The 18,691-nt window shown below is 37.4% G+C and overlaps 1 protein-coding gene across 6 annotated transcripts in view; it reads right to left on the bottom strand.

Moving 5' to 3' along the window:
* Positions 1–1,087: 1,087 nt before the first annotated feature.
* LOC149084790 (peroxisomal N(1)-acetyl-spermine/spermidine oxidase-like) overlaps positions 1,088–18,691 on the bottom strand; it is a 199,078-nt gene continuing 181,474 nt past the window's right edge. For all 6 annotated transcript variants that reach the window (XR_016192759.1, XR_016192758.1, XR_016192761.1 and 3 more), the window contains exon 13: positions 1,088–1,304. The gene's annotated coding sequence lies outside the window, so the exon portion shown is untranslated. The remainder of the gene's footprint in view (positions 1,305–18,691) is intronic.

Here is an 18,691-nt window from a genome sequence, read left to right as displayed (position 1 = left end):
TCTTAACTTTCAATCAGCAACATCTCAGCAGATATTGCACTTAGAAGAGTGGATTTTTTTTTTTTATCTAAGCAGGAAAACTTCCTAATTGGAAGTGAGGACAAGGAGCCATATAAAACATTAAATTTTATGTCAGTCCATATACAGCCCCTAGTAAAAAGAAATTGCATATCTACAATAGGCCAGTTACTTGAATGTACTTTTACCATTCAATCCAAAATATGTTTATGACAAAAAGTGTACAAAAATAAGACTTTGCACCCTATATATGTTCAGGGCCAAAACTGAGGGGGGACATGGGGAATCGCCTCAGGTGGCAATCTTGAGGGGCAGTAAATTTTAGGAGAGAGAAAAAAAAAAAAAAGAGTTATAAAATCAGACTTTACAAGGAAGGGGATAGCAAAATTACATTTTCCCCTCCCCCTGAAAAAACCCTAGCTAAGGTCATGCATATGTGATAATCAGAAACTAAGTACCTGGTGCTTTACAAATTTCAATGTTATTTCATTTCAGAATGCTGTATTCTATATTTTGCCTTTTTATCGATTTTAAGTGATCTAATTATGTTGATCAAATATCTGTGATGTTTTATGAAACTGTGTGTCTGTGATCACATTGTGATTACAATTATTACTACTACTCATGCAGATATCACATGGTTTGATAAGTATTTTTGTGGCCCCCATTGCTTACATGATGTAACAATGAGAACCATAGAAATAACTGTTATGCAACACAGCTTTAAAGAAAATGTAGAAGCAATACTTGTCTCTTTGGAAGAGACTATACCAATGTTGTGAATGTATTGTGTATTGTAGTTCCTGTGGTAATATGCACCATTCATTTGTTAGTTTATGAAAATTTTTAGCGGATATTCATAAATATTATGGGTCCATTGTATTTTGTAGCAACGTTTTATATATGTAAGAGAGAGGCAATATCTTTTTCTTAACTGAATGGAAACTTTACTCGTGTCTAGATTTGACTTCAAGAAAATGGCTTGCCATATATAAGTTTTGTAGTAATGTTGAATTTTATATGTCTTGCAATATCAATGTCAGTGTGTTGTGAAATAAAACATGAGTAGAACATCTAAATATTTTTATCATTTGAGTTCAATTTTTCTGTGCCTCTTAATACAAGGTGGCCATAATTAAACTTGGCCTATTCAGAGCATCTTCTGACTCCAACCATTCATCAGATTGACTGCTATCTTTATCCAGATAGAGCTAGGTTAAAGCTCCAGAGTTCCAAACTTCGTCCATAACATATTAGACCATTCAAATGGTACAGAAAATAAAAATCTAAAAAAAAAAAAAAAATTTTTAAATTTTCTAGTGTACTTTTCAGCATAATACTGCAAAAGAAACATAAAATAACCCAGATTAAACAATAATGGCATTCATAACATTTATTGGTCACTTAATGATCAACATTTCATGGAAACATTTGAAAGTTAGGCAAAAAATAAAGAAAACACATTTCTAACAATCTCTTAATCCTGTACAACAAGTAATGAATGTTGTCTTATGTGTCTCCCATTGTGCATTTCTAAAATTTGAAACCAATAAGCTTCGTGTTCAATAGCAGATTGCAGCTGGTTATTGTGATGCTGTGCTTTACAGCATAATATAAGACAATCTTAACAGCACCAGAGGCCTACCAAGCTGAAAGTGCTTGCCTACAAATTTACACAGTCACTCTCGAAAATCGTAATATTAAATCTCATTATCATGATATGAGGGCCTAGGTGAGCCCATCTTTTAAGACTGCCCAGCATGTAATAGTCCTTCATAACCTTTAGCGTGCTCACATCACCAGGAATAATGAGCGTAGCAGCATGCTTTATCATCTCACGATGATCTGGATTTTTTTTAAAGAAATTTTTTAACATAAAGTCCTTAAAATTATATATATATGGCATATACACTCTGTGGCCAAAAAATTGAGAACACCCCTCACTCAAACTTAGACTTGTCCATGCAACATGTGCACTGACGTAATAAACCGGATTTGCTGATAAAAAGATTTCTATTCATGAAGAAGAAAAAAGACTTGAATAACTTTGAATGTGACATGATTGTGGGCGCCAGAAGGGGCAGTTCCAGTATCTATGAAGCTGCTAACCTTCTCGGTTTTTCACGTACAACAGTATTTTGAGTCTTCAAGGAATGGCAGCTAAGCCGAAAAACTTCGACCAGAATAGTGGGTGGAAATCGCTTGTGAACAAAAGAGGTGCCAGGCAACTGACATGCATTGTGTACAGCAACAGAAGAGCTACAATGTAATAAATTGCAGTGCAATACAACTCAGGATCATTGCAAAACATATCCATATTTGCTACAAGATATTCGATCTTAAAACGAGTTGGTTTCAATAGCCTGCAAGCAACGAGTCCATTTGATTTTGCTACAAAACCGAAAAAAACAGCTTTTGTGGGCTAGAGAATGCCGAAATTGGACACTTGATGGATGGAAGCTGACAAGCAGCATGAAGCCATGGATCTGGCATGCCACCCAACTGTTCATTTGGGTGTTGGTGGAATCACAGCCTGGGGAACGTTTTCCTGGTGTACTGTTGGTTCCTTATTTCCATTGAAAACATCTGCCAATGCCAGCGACTACCTCCACATCGTTGCTGACCATGTGCACCTATTTATGGCCATAATGCTTCCTGATAATGATGGCTAATTCCAGTAGGACAATGCACCCTCTCACTGTAATTATCTTAGATTAGTTTGAAGAACATGATTCAGAGTTTCAATTGCCCCCTCAGTCACCCGATCTCAACCTAATTGAGAATTTGTGGGATGAGGTTAAAAGGTCTGTTAAAATCTGTGGAACATCACCTTCTAATCTGAGGGAATTAAGAGCTGCAATTTTGTTAGCATGAGCTAATATACCTCTTCAATGGTTTCAGAAACTTGTAGAGTCTATGCCTAGGATATCTGCTGTCATCAAAGCCAGAGGGGGTCACACAAAATATTAGTGGTGAGTAGCAGGGTGTTCCCAATTTTTTGGCCATTGGGTGTATATATTCTAGTCTTTTTATTATCATTATTTCTTTATTTTCTAAAAGGGTTGTTTGTAGTATGTGGGACTTGATTATGCATTGTTGAGTGGTGGTAAAGTGCCTAACTGTCCCGGTCACTCTTTTGTTGGTTCAAACCCAGTTTCTCTGTTTGTATCACATCCTTTTTTGATTTTATTATACAATGAAACCTGTACAAAATTGAATGTCAAGGGACTGAAAGGGACACACATAAAAGCATTAATCAATGAAGGGACTATTTTTTGATTCCTTCCGTCGAAGACAGGTTTCTGTCTCATAAAATATACATCTTAGATAGGCATCACTGTGCAGTGCAGGGCCGCAACTGGGGGGGGGGGGGAGCAGGCGGGTCTCGTGCCCCGGATGCTGGTTTATCTTGCATTTCCCAGTTCTTTATCATTTTTACCCCAGTAACCATTGGATGGATGACAATAATGAATGAACCAAGACTTTAATTAAACTATAAATATTTATTCAATTACACAAATACAAATACAATGCCACAACAGGCAAAATGCCCAACGAGGTGGCTGAGAAAAAGATGCCCATAAAAATATGGATGTCATATATTTCAAAAATACAGCAACCCAATTAAAAATGCAATCAATAAAAATTTTGTTATCAACCTTTCCCAAAGAAAAGTTAGTGAAAACTGATGACACGATGATCACTGAAAGAAAACTCATCCCCCACCGAAACATGTTCAACAAGATCCTCAGGACTAGTAAGAACCAAATCCAAAATAGCAGTACCATTAGTGGCTTCTGATACATGCTGATGCAAAAAATTATTGAGCACCTACTTAAGAAAGTCCCTTTCATATTGATCTCCAGCTGAGAAATTCTCCCAATCTATACACGGGTAATTGAAATCCCCAAGTATTACAACCCTCTTACGCTTACACATGTAGGAAATTTCATCATGGAATTCGGCGATGTAGTTTGTATCCCTATTCTGTGTTTTCAATGACGCTGGAACATATCTGCTCATGTTGCTAAAGTAATACCAATCACCATTTGAACATAGCTCAAATATTGCACAAAAAGTGTTTTTTTTTAATTAAAATTTTTGAAGGCATATCCATGGGACCTTTTCCTTATAAGTAGTTGTAGCTCTTTTTGTTTGCAAGTCATTTCAGTTCCAAGGGACTTTCCCATACACCCTACATGTCCATTAATCATGAGAATAAAATGAGCATCATAGAATCTCAGTACTACAACGGTAGTCACAGCAATAGACTTGAGACAGTACATTTTATCGCTGATTTCAGACGGATCTCTACCCTTTGAGTGGCATTAACAAGATATCTTGCCTCTTTATTTTAGCATTTACAAGCCCAAATATTTTGTAAAGTTAATCCCTCTCTCAGTTGAACACTTTTCCCTATACCAATGGTTCACAAACTTTTGTCAACCACGGCTCCCTTGCCTAATTCATGATTCGTCAGCGGCTCTTCAGGATAGATGAATAGATATTTTTCCGCATAAAAGAACTCTTCAAACCTTAATACATGCACAAATCAATATCGCAAGCTCGCCACGCATAGGTGGAGATAGACTTGAAACTCTGGGGGGAGGCACGGTCATTATTGCTGGGAGCACGATGATGTCAATTCATATACATTTATACATTAGATAAGTCGACTCCACCTTTGACACTGGGGGGGGGGGGCCCAATGCCCCAAGTCGCCACGACACCCCACATAAAGATTGGCAATGCCTCTAGTAACAGCAACGCACACTTTGAAAGAATTTGTCTATACCCATCACTTTTTCATTACTTTATATACTCATTTACTGCTGAAAATCATAAGGAAGCTTATTGCTATTCTGCCGTGTAAAGGGTTAAAAGACATCAATCAATAGTCTCATCAATATGTAGTTAAAAAGTACAAAAAAAAAGTCACTGAGAAAATAAAACTTGTAAAATAAAACAAAAAATAATAAATGCAATAATGGCATAGCTTTGTTATCTGAAGTTTATACCGCAAAAAACTCAGGATCTCTCTCAGAAACCTCTTTCCTGTAGACTACAGAATTGTTTATTCCAGTGATATTATCAAAATTGAAGTTCAAAGCTCAACATAAGTTTAAATAAACAAATACAGACATAGAAACATGTATTAAAAAAAAATAGCATCCTAGTGAAAAGAGATGCTGTATATTGAGATTAAAAGAGGAAGGAGAAATGGTTTGACGTTTGTTTTTCCATTTTTCATGACTTCTGGCAGTGTGAGAGATAATTTGTGAAAAAAAAAAAAATGATTCTCTCTCTCTCTCTCGAATAAAAAGAAAAGATACACAACATTTTAATTATCACCATGAAGTTATCGTCTAAAACTGTTTCTCAACCGCCGGAAATGCCCGCCCCCTTGAAACTAGTATTTTTAATTGTTTTTTTTTCTTCATATTTTTGAGTATCCGTCTTCAAGAGACCCAAACAATACAGCAGGGGTGGGAAATGTTTTTTCGTACTCTCTTCGTCCCTTTTCCTCAAAAATATCCTACTGCTTCAGGGCTCTCAGTTGACAACCAGGTGACCCTGTTGTTTGCGTGTTCACGGTTTGCCATTGTCGGCACCACAGAAAATGACCAGAAGACAATAATGCCATGAGAAAACTCGGTATCCGACATTCCTTTGAAACTGGAAAAACATCTTTGCTACTCGCCAAGCTGCATAACTTCAAAGGGGAATAAGCTTTTTTTTCCTTGGAACCAAATATTTCTGTAGGGAGAGGAAAAAATCGTTTTCCAAACCCATTCAACACAAGCTGCATTCAATTAACAATATTGAAACTGTCTGGCTTTTTTTACTCAGTGAAAAGAGAGCCGCTGATAGCATACAATTAGTGTGAGGCTAAAATTCCCTGGCTGTTTTCTTGAATGGATATACAGTATACCTACCACATGAGGGGTAAAAAATCGTTTCTGCTGTACAGCAATACAAATTTCTATGCTGGACTCGAAGCCGCAACTAGATGCTTGGTCACCCGGAGCAAGTGCACATTTTGACGGCTTCTTGTAATGTTGAAGGTGAGGTTTCAGAATGAAATTTGACTTTTCGGGTCTAGCGCCCGGGGCACGAACTTGTCTGCTCCCCCTAGTTGCAGCCCTGGCTGGACTTCCTATGGTGTGTAATTTTTTTTTTTGCTCAAAATGTCTGTCTGATGACCAGCTGCAAGTAGAGAATCGAACCATTCCTTGCTGTTCATGTAAGATTGAACTATTTATGTCAGATATAGTACTAATCACAAATTTTCTCTATTGAAATAATGAAACGCTCTTATGTGAGCCGAAAAAAAAAAATTATATTTGTTTTTTTCAAAATTCAAAGGTTTTCATAGTTACATATTGATGAACGTGATTCTACCCCATGTAAGTTTGCTTTGATCTAAATTACATTTCCTTTGCTTTCTTTTGCGTAATTAACTGTAGAAAAACCATCTGATGTCATTTAAACTGGAAATGTTGCCAATAACTTTCAAGTTCAACTCTTAAATTTGGTACAATTGTTGTGCAGATGTTGAAGCCCGATTTCCGTATGGTCAAGTTTGACAAATGACCCCACAAGGGTAGGGCCGACATGGGAACAGGCCTGGGACAATTACCATAATTTTTTGGAGTTTTTTTCAAGCTGCAAATTCACTACAGAAGGGCCAGTGAAACGTTTTGCTTGGGGAGGGGGGGCATATGCGGATAAAAGTCAGTTGAGGCCCCGGACACGAAAGTAAATACTGGACCCCTTAAATTAGAAAAAGTGTAACGTTGCAACGCAAGAATGTTGTATTCCCGGTTCAACTAATTACTTTATGTATTCCAATATTGCACCACAGATTACAAGAATGAATTAACACTTTTTTTCTTTGTTTTAAAAACATTTATTTTAACATTTCGATTCTATCCAATTCAGCAAGTTGCCCCCAATTCCAATCTCGTGTAAACGCTTCAAGAGTTTACCATGTTGGACACGATCGAATGCCTTCTGGAAATCAAGGTACACAACATCTACCTTTTTGCCCTTACCCAAAGCCTTAGTCACGTGATCATAGAAGCAAAGGAGGTTAGTTACACATGACCTCCCCTTCCTGATTATCCGACAATACATTATTCTCATCTATCCACTTCACAAACTGCCTTTTGATGATAATTTCAAAAATTTTCGAGAGGGAGCTCGTCAAACTCACTGGACAAGAATTAGACACAGCTTCTCTACTACCCTTCTTAAATATCGGAACAACATTAGCAATCCCTTGGTTTCCAATCCCTTGGGACGATACCCTCAGCAACACTTCCCCTGTATATCTGTGTGACTGGCTCCAACAATTCATTAGCACATTCCCTGAGAACCCTGGGATAGATATTATCTGGTCCTGGTGCTTTGCTTGCACGAACATTTCTTAGAAGATTTAAGACCTCCACATCTTCTACTTGAATATCGTTAAAGGTTTTATTACCCCATGCAACACCCGTATATTGAATATCATTATCTCCATTAAACACCGATGCGAAAAAGTCATTGAAAGCACTACAAATGCCAACATTGCTCTTTAACCTAGAGCCTCCTATCGAGAGGAGGCCAACTGTCCCCTTACATCCATTATTGACGTATCGGAAAAATGATTTTGGGTCAGAGCCAATAGTTAGTTAACTCTTAGTATAACATTTTAACAAACAATTATCACATTTAACCTTTTCTCTCAATATTACAACGAAACAATAAAACTGAACGATCTCACCGCCATATATGTCCAGGTATTCACGTATTAGTTCTCGTCGTGCACAAGGCACTCCAAAATGTCTACTTCACGGCAGAAGACTCCCTGACACCAGGTTCAGACGGGTTTGGCGTCTCGGAAATTGGAGGCGAATGTCCAAGGGTAGCTGGTCTGGGCAGTGCCGTCTTAAGGCATGGGTCCACCCGGGCACGGCCCGGGGGCCTCAAGCGAAGAGGGGCCTCACAAAAATGAGATCTGGTTGAAATTTTCGAGAATTTGTTTGGTAGGGCCTTAGAAAAATCAATTGGCCCGGGGGCCCATGATACTCTTAAGACGGCCCTGGGTCTGGGCACTAACCAATCCACTGGCAACGGGATCACGACGACGTTGGATTATCACATGAAGTTAGGCGATGAGACGGGTGAGGTGCCAAAGGCACACCTTTCCAATTTTAACTCATTGTTTTGAGAGAAGATCTGGCTCACACCTCAACAGGGCGTGATGCCTTAGTGATGAAGACAGAAGGTTATTCAGAAGTCGGAGGAAGTAGGTGTTCGTGCAGATCTGTCTGGTTTTTATACAGGAGCGTTCCCACAATGCCCCATGAAAGAACCAATCACAAGGTCGAAGGTGTGGTATTGAGCTTGCATCTAATTTACATAATTTCATGAGAAAAAAGGAAATACTGTAAAATTTATAACACTGAACCTGGCAACCAAACATAACAAACTGGAGATCTGGCCAGGATCCACAACTTTTAGGCCTATTGCACATTGTATAAGCTCATGACATTATAGACCATGAGGTGGTCCTAGGACCGACTGACGGCGTGGAGGTAAAATATATTGCACATTTATATAACACTTTGCTGATCATTTACATTATATTGCACAATTAATTAAACATTGAGTTTGATGATGACTCGCCATGGTTCCCACTGATGAGTTACGGGAACCCCCCCCCCCCAGAGGGAAAGAGAAGGTAACTAGACGAGCTATTGGGTTCTCTGACATATATAGATGTAAACCAGAATTTATATGGCACGTTGGCAGCCCGACCTCTGGCCCTGTTCTTGCCCGACGGCTAGGAGACCCCAACCGTGAGACTAAGCAAACTAACTGGCCTGAACCGAATCGCCAGCAGAAGCCTCGGGTGGTTTCCGGTAGCCAACAAACCCTGGAGCCTAAACAACATTAAATGAACATTAAGATTGTAAGAGATCCCAGGTCGTCATGTTACACTTGACCCGAGGGGGCACAAATTTCATTCTGAAACCTCTCCTTCAACATTACAAGGGGGCGTCAAAATTCGTGTTTGCCCCGGATGACCAAGCATCTAGTTGCGGCCCTGGTGCAGTGAAACCTTGGCTTACAAAGTCATCAGCTAATGAACTTGATTCTGGAACGTATTATCTTCGTTAGCCGAGGTATCACTGTATTTGCAATATATGAGTTTGAGTACCATCTTGGTACTCAAACTACTTTTTTGATGGCATACTTTGAGTATGCCATCAAAAAAAGGCATACTTTTTACTCAGCTATTTTGAGAGCAGCATTTTTGCAAGTATTCAGGTTAAAGAAAATCTGTCAACTTAAAAATAACTACACAATAAATCACCATTAACCTCCCAATTTCTTTTTTCCCACTCCTCCTTTAAAATGAATATATTTTTTCTTCCCACATACAAGGACCCACCAAAAGTGAAAACCTCAATTTTGGGGAAAGAGAGATTATTCTAGTTAGATTTTTTTAAATGCTCAGGGGGGGTGGGAGTACAGAATTATTTAGACAAAGAGGTTTTAGCGATTCAATAACAATACAGAATGTGTTATATAGAGATTGGGAGACGTGTCTATGAGTGGATATTACAGTAGGTAGCAATTTTCAGCCAAGGAACAAATATTTCTTATTATTTGTTTCTCATTTTAAATTAATAATATAAGTTTTTTTTAACGAGATATTGTGAAACTTCCTACATAGTTGTGGCTGCTGTGGTGATCGAGTGGTTGTAGTGATGGACTCGCGATGCGAGTATCCGGGTTCGAATCCCACAGTGGTGGTCGGCTGAAGTTGGTTTTCTGTGGTTCCCAACTTCAAGGCGCAAATGCGAGCCGATCTCCCCGTTAAAAAGTCTCGCCACAGAGAGCAACAGTCCTACAACGATAAATCATTCAATCATAACACTTCACTCATAGTTAGAAAAACTGGTGGCAGATGGTAGCACTACACATAACAAGCATTACAGAGAAACAAAAAACTTCACGTCAGGTTTCACTACACGTACACTCCCGCATGTACCGATTCGTTGGGGGTTCCGCGGGGGGGGGGTACATGTGTGGTGTAGCAGTAGTATGTAGGGCCTCCAAAAAATGGCTCGGAGATCCATGATGTTCTTAAGTCAGCCACCTCGTTGGGCAATTTGCCTGTTGTGGCGTGGTATTTGTATTTGTATAAGGGACTGATTATATAATTTTGTAGGTAAAAATGTTGCGTCAGTCTTGGATGCTTGACCACCTCAGTGTTTTTTTTGGCATGCGTCCGAGCACACCCCAGAATTTATTCAAAAATCAAAATTTTTTTCATGAAGCTCAAGCTGAGCACCACACGTCTAAAACACTTACAATGCCCTGAATTTAATTCTCTCCACTTAAACTGAGCTTTTATATTCTAGCACCATGTACAAATCAGCAACATTTTTTATTTGACATGCAGGTCAAATAAAAATAAGAAATTAATAATCAAGAAATTAATTAATAAGAGAAATTAATTCTCAAGTGTAAAAAAACCTATTGGGTATAATATAATGGACAAATAACTATATACAGTGGAATCTCAATAACTCGACACATGGATAACTGGACTAGCCGGATAACTCAACTTCTATTATTCCCTTGGTTGGCACAATACTAATTTCAATGAAGGGGAACCACTCTTAACTTGACACATGTTTGGCTTCACTCTGCTTAAGTCGACTACGATTTCTGTCCCTTTACAACAACTGATTTTTACAATTGCCCGTGTGTTACCAGTCAAAGAATTTTTTGCCATTGTCTGTGGGTACTTCGATAATCCTTTGTTTCTTTGTTCTCTATGATGGGTCTCTTTTATGGACTGTGGGTGAGAGGGGTGGCATACATGTAAAGAATGAATGTTTGAAGCCTCTTGGCCAGCGTATCATTTTAGTGGCATATCCAGGACAGGTCTTTCATTCTTTTCATGGTCAAAAGAAGTGTGGATGATCCCTAAAGTTTGGTGTCATCCTTATTGGATGTTGAGAATTTCAACATCCAATAGGGATAAAAATCTTACCTATTGCAAGTTTTGATATTGTCTGTTGCAGAGAATGTTTTTGGCGGAACTCTGTTTTATGATTTCTTGGAAAAGGAGTAAAAGAAAAAGAGCTAAAGCCTGGTTAAATGCTGAATATGTCATTTGGTTATTATTGTGAGTATCGATGGCTGTGAATGCAATGGCTCCACGTGAACTTCATACTTTAACTTTGAAATCAAAAGTTGAAATTTTCAAGAAACTAGGATTTGGAAAATTGAGAGTGAACTCGCTGAAGAATATGGAGTTACACGGAACACCATTTCAACATTTGCTAAAAATTAGGGGAATTTTTTTTCAGCATTTGAATTTTCTTATGAATCAAGCAGAAAACACATAAGAAATCAGGATTGAGTGCTGTAGAGGAAGCAACTCTTTTGTGGTTCAAATTCCTCAGTATCACTCAATCCCATTATCAGAATCAATAATTCAAGACAAAGCAAAAGATTTTTTGAAAAGGTTCAATCTAGGAAATTAGGAATTACCCTAAGTATGAAAACTTTTTACAGAAAATTAGACAAAAAATTTATGAATTTGTGGATGTTAGAATACACAAAAAATTCTGTTTTAGATGTAGTTGAAATGATTGATTCTGCATGAAACTCAGGCACGAGTGCCACGATTTGGAACTGCTTCTGTCATGCTGGTTTTTGTTCCGAGTCTTTGGAAAATGATTATTTCTCCGAAGATTCCTCCCAGATTAAGTGTGAAGAAAGCATCAATAGTACTATGGGTAATTGTAATGACGATGAATTTGTGAGTATTGACTCTGATCTTGTAAGTTCAGGAATTTCAGAAGACGACGATATTCTAGAATCAATCAACCAAAGCAAGTGCTTCATGTTTCAAAGAAATAGAATCTCACACACACACACAGAAAGTTCAGATGAAGAAGTATCTTCACCATCTCTCCATGATGCATTAAAAACTCTAGATGTGATACGTCACTTTCTATGCACTCAAGAAAAAGCCGAACAATCGTGGGATAACCTGAATAGTGTAGAAGAATTTTTGTTTTCTTTTCAGAAAGAAAAACAAGCAAATGTACTTGGTTATTTTTCATGAGGTAAATTTTTTTATACATTTTGATTCTATTTTGAAATACCCCAAATTAAAATTAATGAGAATTACCATTTTATTTAATACAATTGTTAGAATGCATATAATTACATTCACAAAAACGATCGGAAAAAAATTTGAGTGAAACCCCGCTAACTTGACATCTGCTTAAGTCGACATGTTTGTCGATAGTTTTGGGATGTCGAGTTATTGAGAGTCTACTGTAATACCAAATAAACACTGATAATGAACTATATGATCTAGAATTATTGTAGGCATGAACTTTTATCCAGTCCATGAGCCCACTCAATATTTGCTACACTCAATCATGGGTGGAGGCATAGGGGGGTTGCCTCCCAGCGTCAAAGTTGGAGCTGACTGATCTAATGTATATCTGTATATATGAACTGACATCATCATGGCACCCTCCCAGCAATCATCATCGTGCTTCCCTAGACTTTCAAGTCTATCTCTGCCTATGCTCTCAATAATGCATAGAAATATTGGGTTGGGGAGAGAGCCCCCCCCCCCTAATATTTGCAATAACTTCACTTCCTTATTATTATATTTGAATTATTTTTAATTTGATAACGCACTATCCAATTTCAAAAACTCACTTTTGAAATTTTTCAAATATACAACCCCTCAAGCAAAGACCATCAGAAAAGAAAGATTGAGTGAAAATTTCATTTTTATTTGCTCACACAAAAATTCCTTGAGTTACTTTATCTCAAATCGGCGCTCACACTTGGCAAGCAAAAAAATAGTGTTTACTTCTTCCATACAACTTCTGACATAATATTACGTCAGAAACATTGAATAGGTTAAAAAAGCCCAACAACCAGAAATTGTGACCCAGAGATTGTCCTGGCCAAGGACTAGAAAATATATGACTGGTAATACACTCATTTATAGAATGGTGATGCAAAAAGTACTTAGAGGTGGTCACAGGGCCATTCACAGTAACTAACTTAATTGCTTTAAATACAGGGTTTTGGTAACAAATTTGGAAATGTTCAGTTGAAGTATCAGCGATGCATCTCAAAAATTGATATCATTGTTAACATGTGCAAAATAAAGTAAAAAAAGTTAAGTGGAGCCAATTTTCCTTTTTTCTACTTGTCAAACCATAGCCAGGGAGAAAAGAAAATGCTAAGGTAAAGGGGAAGAAATCAATTTTTGTTTGCAGGGTAACTAATGAAAAGTCTAGAAAAAAGGTGAGAGAACTCAAAGGAATTTCTTCTATCTACTCTAGGCAGAGATATCGCCTTGGTATGGGAAGAGGTTGAACAAAAAAGTTCATAACAGATATGTATTTTCTCTTCTAGATTTTTTTTAGTGTTTGTTATTTTAAATGATCATTTTGCAATGTTTTGCTGAAAAGATTTAACTTCACTTTTTTAAAATTTAAATTATTCCTTTCCTGCACCATTTGAATAGTCTATATACCAATTTTGGTGTCAATCATATGAATGGTTTGAGCTACAGAGTGTTCTGAATGGGCTGAGTTGAATTATGGTTACCTTGTATCATATTACACAGTTGCTATTTTCATTGAAAGATCATGCATTACGAAATATATGCTGGAGTTAACATCTCTTCTAAATTAGCTGAAACTTTTGGTACCCCCATAAAATGCACTTATAAATATTTATTTGCTTCAAAAAATTCTAATTAGTTAATTAGTTAATAACATCCAGTTAACCCTTACAGCGATGAAATCTCCAGGTATCTAGGTTTCTTAAAAACCTCTCAAAACAGCAACCCCAAGTCCACATACCATTGAAAGTTTTCTTCTCCTGATAGCATGTTTTCCTTCTCGCCTGTCCCATCAATCAACTGCCAGTGGGCAGTCAACTTTTGTTCAAAGTCTGATAACAGTAGGGGGAGAGAGAAACAATGTTTTTCTTTTCCCTTCAAGGTAGTATAGTATTATTGTGTACAGCATAAGTAACAGAAAATGATAGTTCTTCCCCTCTTCCTTGTTTTATTATCATTTTTTGTTGGAGGGTAAGCATTTATTAGCTTGCAATTGGAAAAAAATCCTTCTTGAAAATAGGGGAAATTTCTAAAAGATTTAGGGATTTCTCCAATGTGGTAGTTATAATGCGGATCAGAAAATTTTTTAAAACCGCTTAAAGGGTTAAGTGTTTCACGCTTTTGAAGGAGTTTACTGCATTACACTTCTGGGTAATAGACAAAAAGCAACTTCAACTGCCTTCAAAGCAACTTCAACTGCCTTCAAAACAACAAAAACTGCGTGAGATGTTTAAAAGTATAATGAAAGGTCTTTTTAAGCATGAAATATCACAGTAGTGATTTTAAAATCACTTTAACCCTTAAACTACTTTCATTGTCTACAGATGATGAGCATAATGATAAAAGAAAAAAAAGAAAGCAATTTGAGATAGCACGAAAGTGGAATCTAGGTTCGCAGATAATATTGGTGCGGACCAAAATCATTTTCAAATACGTTGGAAAATGTGGAAGTTCTTAAACTTCTAAAAAATGTACATGCAAGCAAAGCACCAGGAATAAATGATATCTATCCTAGGGTCCTCAGGAAATGTGCTAATGAATTGTTGGGGCCAGTCGCACGGATTCACAGGAGTAGTGTTGCTGAGGTTATCGACCCGAGTGATTGGAAGCTTGTGAATGTGGATCCGATATTTAAGAAGGGTGAAACTGTGTCCAATTGTCATCCAGTCTCAAACATTTTGGTAATTAATAAAAGGCAATTAATGAAGTGGAAAAACGAGAATAATACATTGCCATATAATCAGCATGGGTTCCGAAAGGGGAAGTTATGCATAACCAATTGCTTCTATGATCACGTGACTAAGACTTTGGGTAAGGTCAAAAATGTCGACATTGTTTATCTTGATTTTCAGAAGCTATTCAATCGGGTCCAACATAGTAAACTGGAAGCGTTTACACAAGATTGGGGAAAACTTGCTGAATTGGATAGAGTTGTGGTTATGAGATAGGTCACAATGGGTTATGGTGAACAGGGAATTTTTCTGATTGGGCAGGAGTCAAAAGTGGAGTTCCTCAAGGAAGTGTCCTTGGCTCCATACTTTTTTCACTTTTTATTGATAAACTCAATCAGGGTATTGATTGGATTGTTAGCAAATTTGCAGATGATGTAAAACTAATGGGGGGTAGTCAAAGAAATAGGGAATTGCTCCAGACCAACTTAAATAGGATTGCAGCATGAGCAAATGAATGTAGCCTGGCTTTTAGTGTCAACAAGTGCATGATCGCTCATTTTGGTTTGAACAACTTGTGTTTCACTTACGAGTTGAATGGTGTTATTATTCCAGATGCAACAAGGATCACTGATCTGGGTATTCTTATTGATGAATAGTTTTGGTTTTCTGAACATTGTTCAGCGGTGGTGAAAAAAATCGAATAGAATGCTTGGTTTCATTCTCAAAAAGGTCTCTTCGTGTTCTCCTAAAGTAATCCTTCCACTTTTCCGAGGCTTAGTTCATCCTGGATTGGAGTATACCATCAGGTTTTGGAGACCATACCTACAGAGAGACATAGACTTGGTCGAGGGGACACAGAGAAAATCCATGCATGCTCTTGATGACACACAAGGCTTAAGCTATGAAGAGAGAAGAGAAAAACAGAGAAATCCGGAAAACTCTCTCTCTCTCAGACATTTGTACATGTCATAAATAATATGGCAAAACACGGGCAATTTAGTAGCTAAACTTTTACATTTGGTATTGAATTCCCCTTTAATCAAATACTTACTTCACTTTTTATCGATAAGCTTGATCAAGGTATCGAGTGTAACGATGGGGTTGTTAGCAAATTTGAAGATGAGGTGAAGCTATTGCGGGTAGTTGGGAATCCAAGTGATAGGGAGATGCTCCAGACATATGACACGCTCCTTGAATATGACTGCATCATGGGCTAATGAATTGAGCATGACCTCCAGTGTTAATAAATGGTGACTGGTGACCTGTTTGATCTGACCATTTTTGTTCAAACAACCCATGCTTCACTTACGAGATGAATTATATCATCTCGAATGCTACTAGGGTCACTGATTTGCAAATTTTCATTGACGAGTGACTTATATTTTTCAGTGGTGGTCAAAAAAGAAAATAGAATGCTTGGTTTCATTCTTAACTGTTTATAAGCCAATGTTCTATAAATGGAACATAGTTTTTATTTGCAATTTTGTGCAATATACAGTCAAATCTCGATAAGTAGAAAAGTTAAAAAAATTCGGCTTAGCAAAAGTTCCAGTTCTAATCTACTAGAGATGAAGAAATTGGCACAGACAAAATATTCTAATTCAATAATATTTAATTGGAAATCAAATTAATAGTTTGGATGGATAATTAGTTTGAAGAGGATCTTGCTCGAATAATGTCCTAGTTTTTTCAAGATTTTCCATACGGTATTTGGATCAGATGCCTTACTTTGGAACAACATTTTTTTGAGAACTGTTTCTCTTTCCATTTCATCAATGTTCTTTTTTTCCAAATCTAAAGCTTTCACTTCAAAGTTTTTATAAAATCTATGCACAATCATCATAAAATCCACATAACTAATCCACATGCAACTGGGCGAACTGCGATTTTGACAAGACCAGATGTGCAATGAATTACAAACAACAATGTCATTGGTGAGCGTTTATCGCAAAGAAAAAACTGGAATAGCCACAGAGAGGTGGGGGTTTCCTTTATCTGTACGCCACGCCTCCAATTCTTCATTGAGAAGCTAAATGCTATTTTTAAAATTTCTCTCATTCCCGAAAACTTCGACTTAAAGGAAGAAAACTTTGAGTAAAGGGAAACATTTAACATTAAAATACAAAAAAGTTCTGTGGTCGAGTAACAACTTGCATATATTAATATATTATACTATATATTATAATAATATATATAATATTTTATACTTACGTACATTAATAACAAACAGATATTCGAGGTATCAGAGTTTGAGTTATCGGGAATTGACTGTATATTTACGAAGGGTAGGAATTTAAAGAGGCTTGGGGAGCACATGCAAGGTACATGTAGCATGCGATTGTTCGAATGGAAGAACAAGATTCTAGGCACTCGAAGAGGAGAATTCGAAGAGAGAAGGCGTACGTTTGGAAGGTTGCTCTAGTGTAGCAGGAATTCTAGTTTTTGTAAATAAAGACGTTTCCTTGTTCTCAGATCCTCGTTCCTGTGAGTTTTTGCCCACCTTCAAGTCCTCAGCAGAGAACGTGGGACAGATCCGTGCAATGGGACGAATATAGTGACAGAGGTTCGACGAAACCCTACAGCGATGCGACAAAAACATATATATATATGAAGTTGTACTCCAGAAATAAATAAGAACCAGAAATATAGGTGATACGAATTCCTGCTTTCACCTCTCTTCAAGTAATATGTCCCATTTATGAACATCGTGAAAAACAAAGAAAAAATATTTTTCTTCAGATTTCAAAGTTGATCATGTAAAAAGACCCTGAATTCACAATTTAAAAGCAATAAGTAACTTTGCTCATAGTTTGGCCTTTCCTAAGGTCATTCTTCCAATTTTCTGAGGCTTAGTTCATCCTGGATTGGAGTATGCCGTAGGGTTTTGAGGGCTATATCTACAGAGGGACATAAACTTTGTTGGGGGATGCAGAGAAGAGCTATGAGTGCTCTTGATAGCATACAAGGTTTCAGCTCATGGGTGAAGATATGTGGGGGAATAGGAGGCAATGGGGAGCCTCCTAGTTTCAATGACGGAGCCAGTATATGCATATATATGAATTCGCATTATCATCATGTGATCCCCAGCTTTCATTATCGTGTTCCACCCCATGTCTATGCTTGAGTTATGAAAAAAGACTTGATTTCTTGAATATGTTTACACTCGAAGAATGCAGGTGTCTGCGAGGATATTATCAAAATGTTCATCATCTTGTGATTGAATCAAAAGTATGGATATGATAGCCCATAAATTATGGGTTGATAAGGAACTCAATGAAATTCAAATTGAAGATGAAGTTCTCCAGCCTCTTAGAGATTTATGTGCTACCAAAGCACCTGGACCAGATATTTATCCCATAGTCCTTAGGGACTGAAATGTTTGCTCGAGCGTATAGATTTACAGAAGTAGTGTTGCTGAGGGTATCATCCCATGTTATTAGAAACCCACTGATGTAGTCCTTATCTTTAAAACGGGTAGTAGTGAAACTGTCTCAATATCACCCAGTGAGTTTGACTAGCTTCCTCTCTGTGATACTGGAAATTATCATTAAAAGGCAACTTGTGAAATGGATGGAGGATAATAAGATAATAATGTTTTGGTGGAAAATCAGCATGGGTTCAGGAAGGGAAAATCATGTGTAACCAAACTCTTTTGCTTCTATGATTATTGATCACGTGACTAAGGATTTGGGCAAGGGCAAACGTTGACATCATCTATCTAGACTTCCAGGAGGCATTCAATCAGGTTCAATATGATAAACTGTGTGTGTTGCCAAACATTTTAATAAATGAACAATTAGGTTGTGTTTCGAAAACTCAAAATTTTTGT

The sequence above is a fragment of the Pholcus phalangioides genome, unplaced genomic scaffold, assembly GCF_987345545.1.
Source record: "Pholcus phalangioides strain wild (caught in Gottingen) unplaced genomic scaffold, Ppha-v1.0 ptg000007l_1, whole genome shotgun sequence".
In the NCBI taxonomy this organism is placed as follows: domain Eukaryota; kingdom Metazoa; phylum Arthropoda; class Arachnida; order Araneae; family Pholcidae; genus Pholcus; species Pholcus phalangioides.
This window is presented reverse-complemented; position numbering and strand designations above follow the sequence as displayed.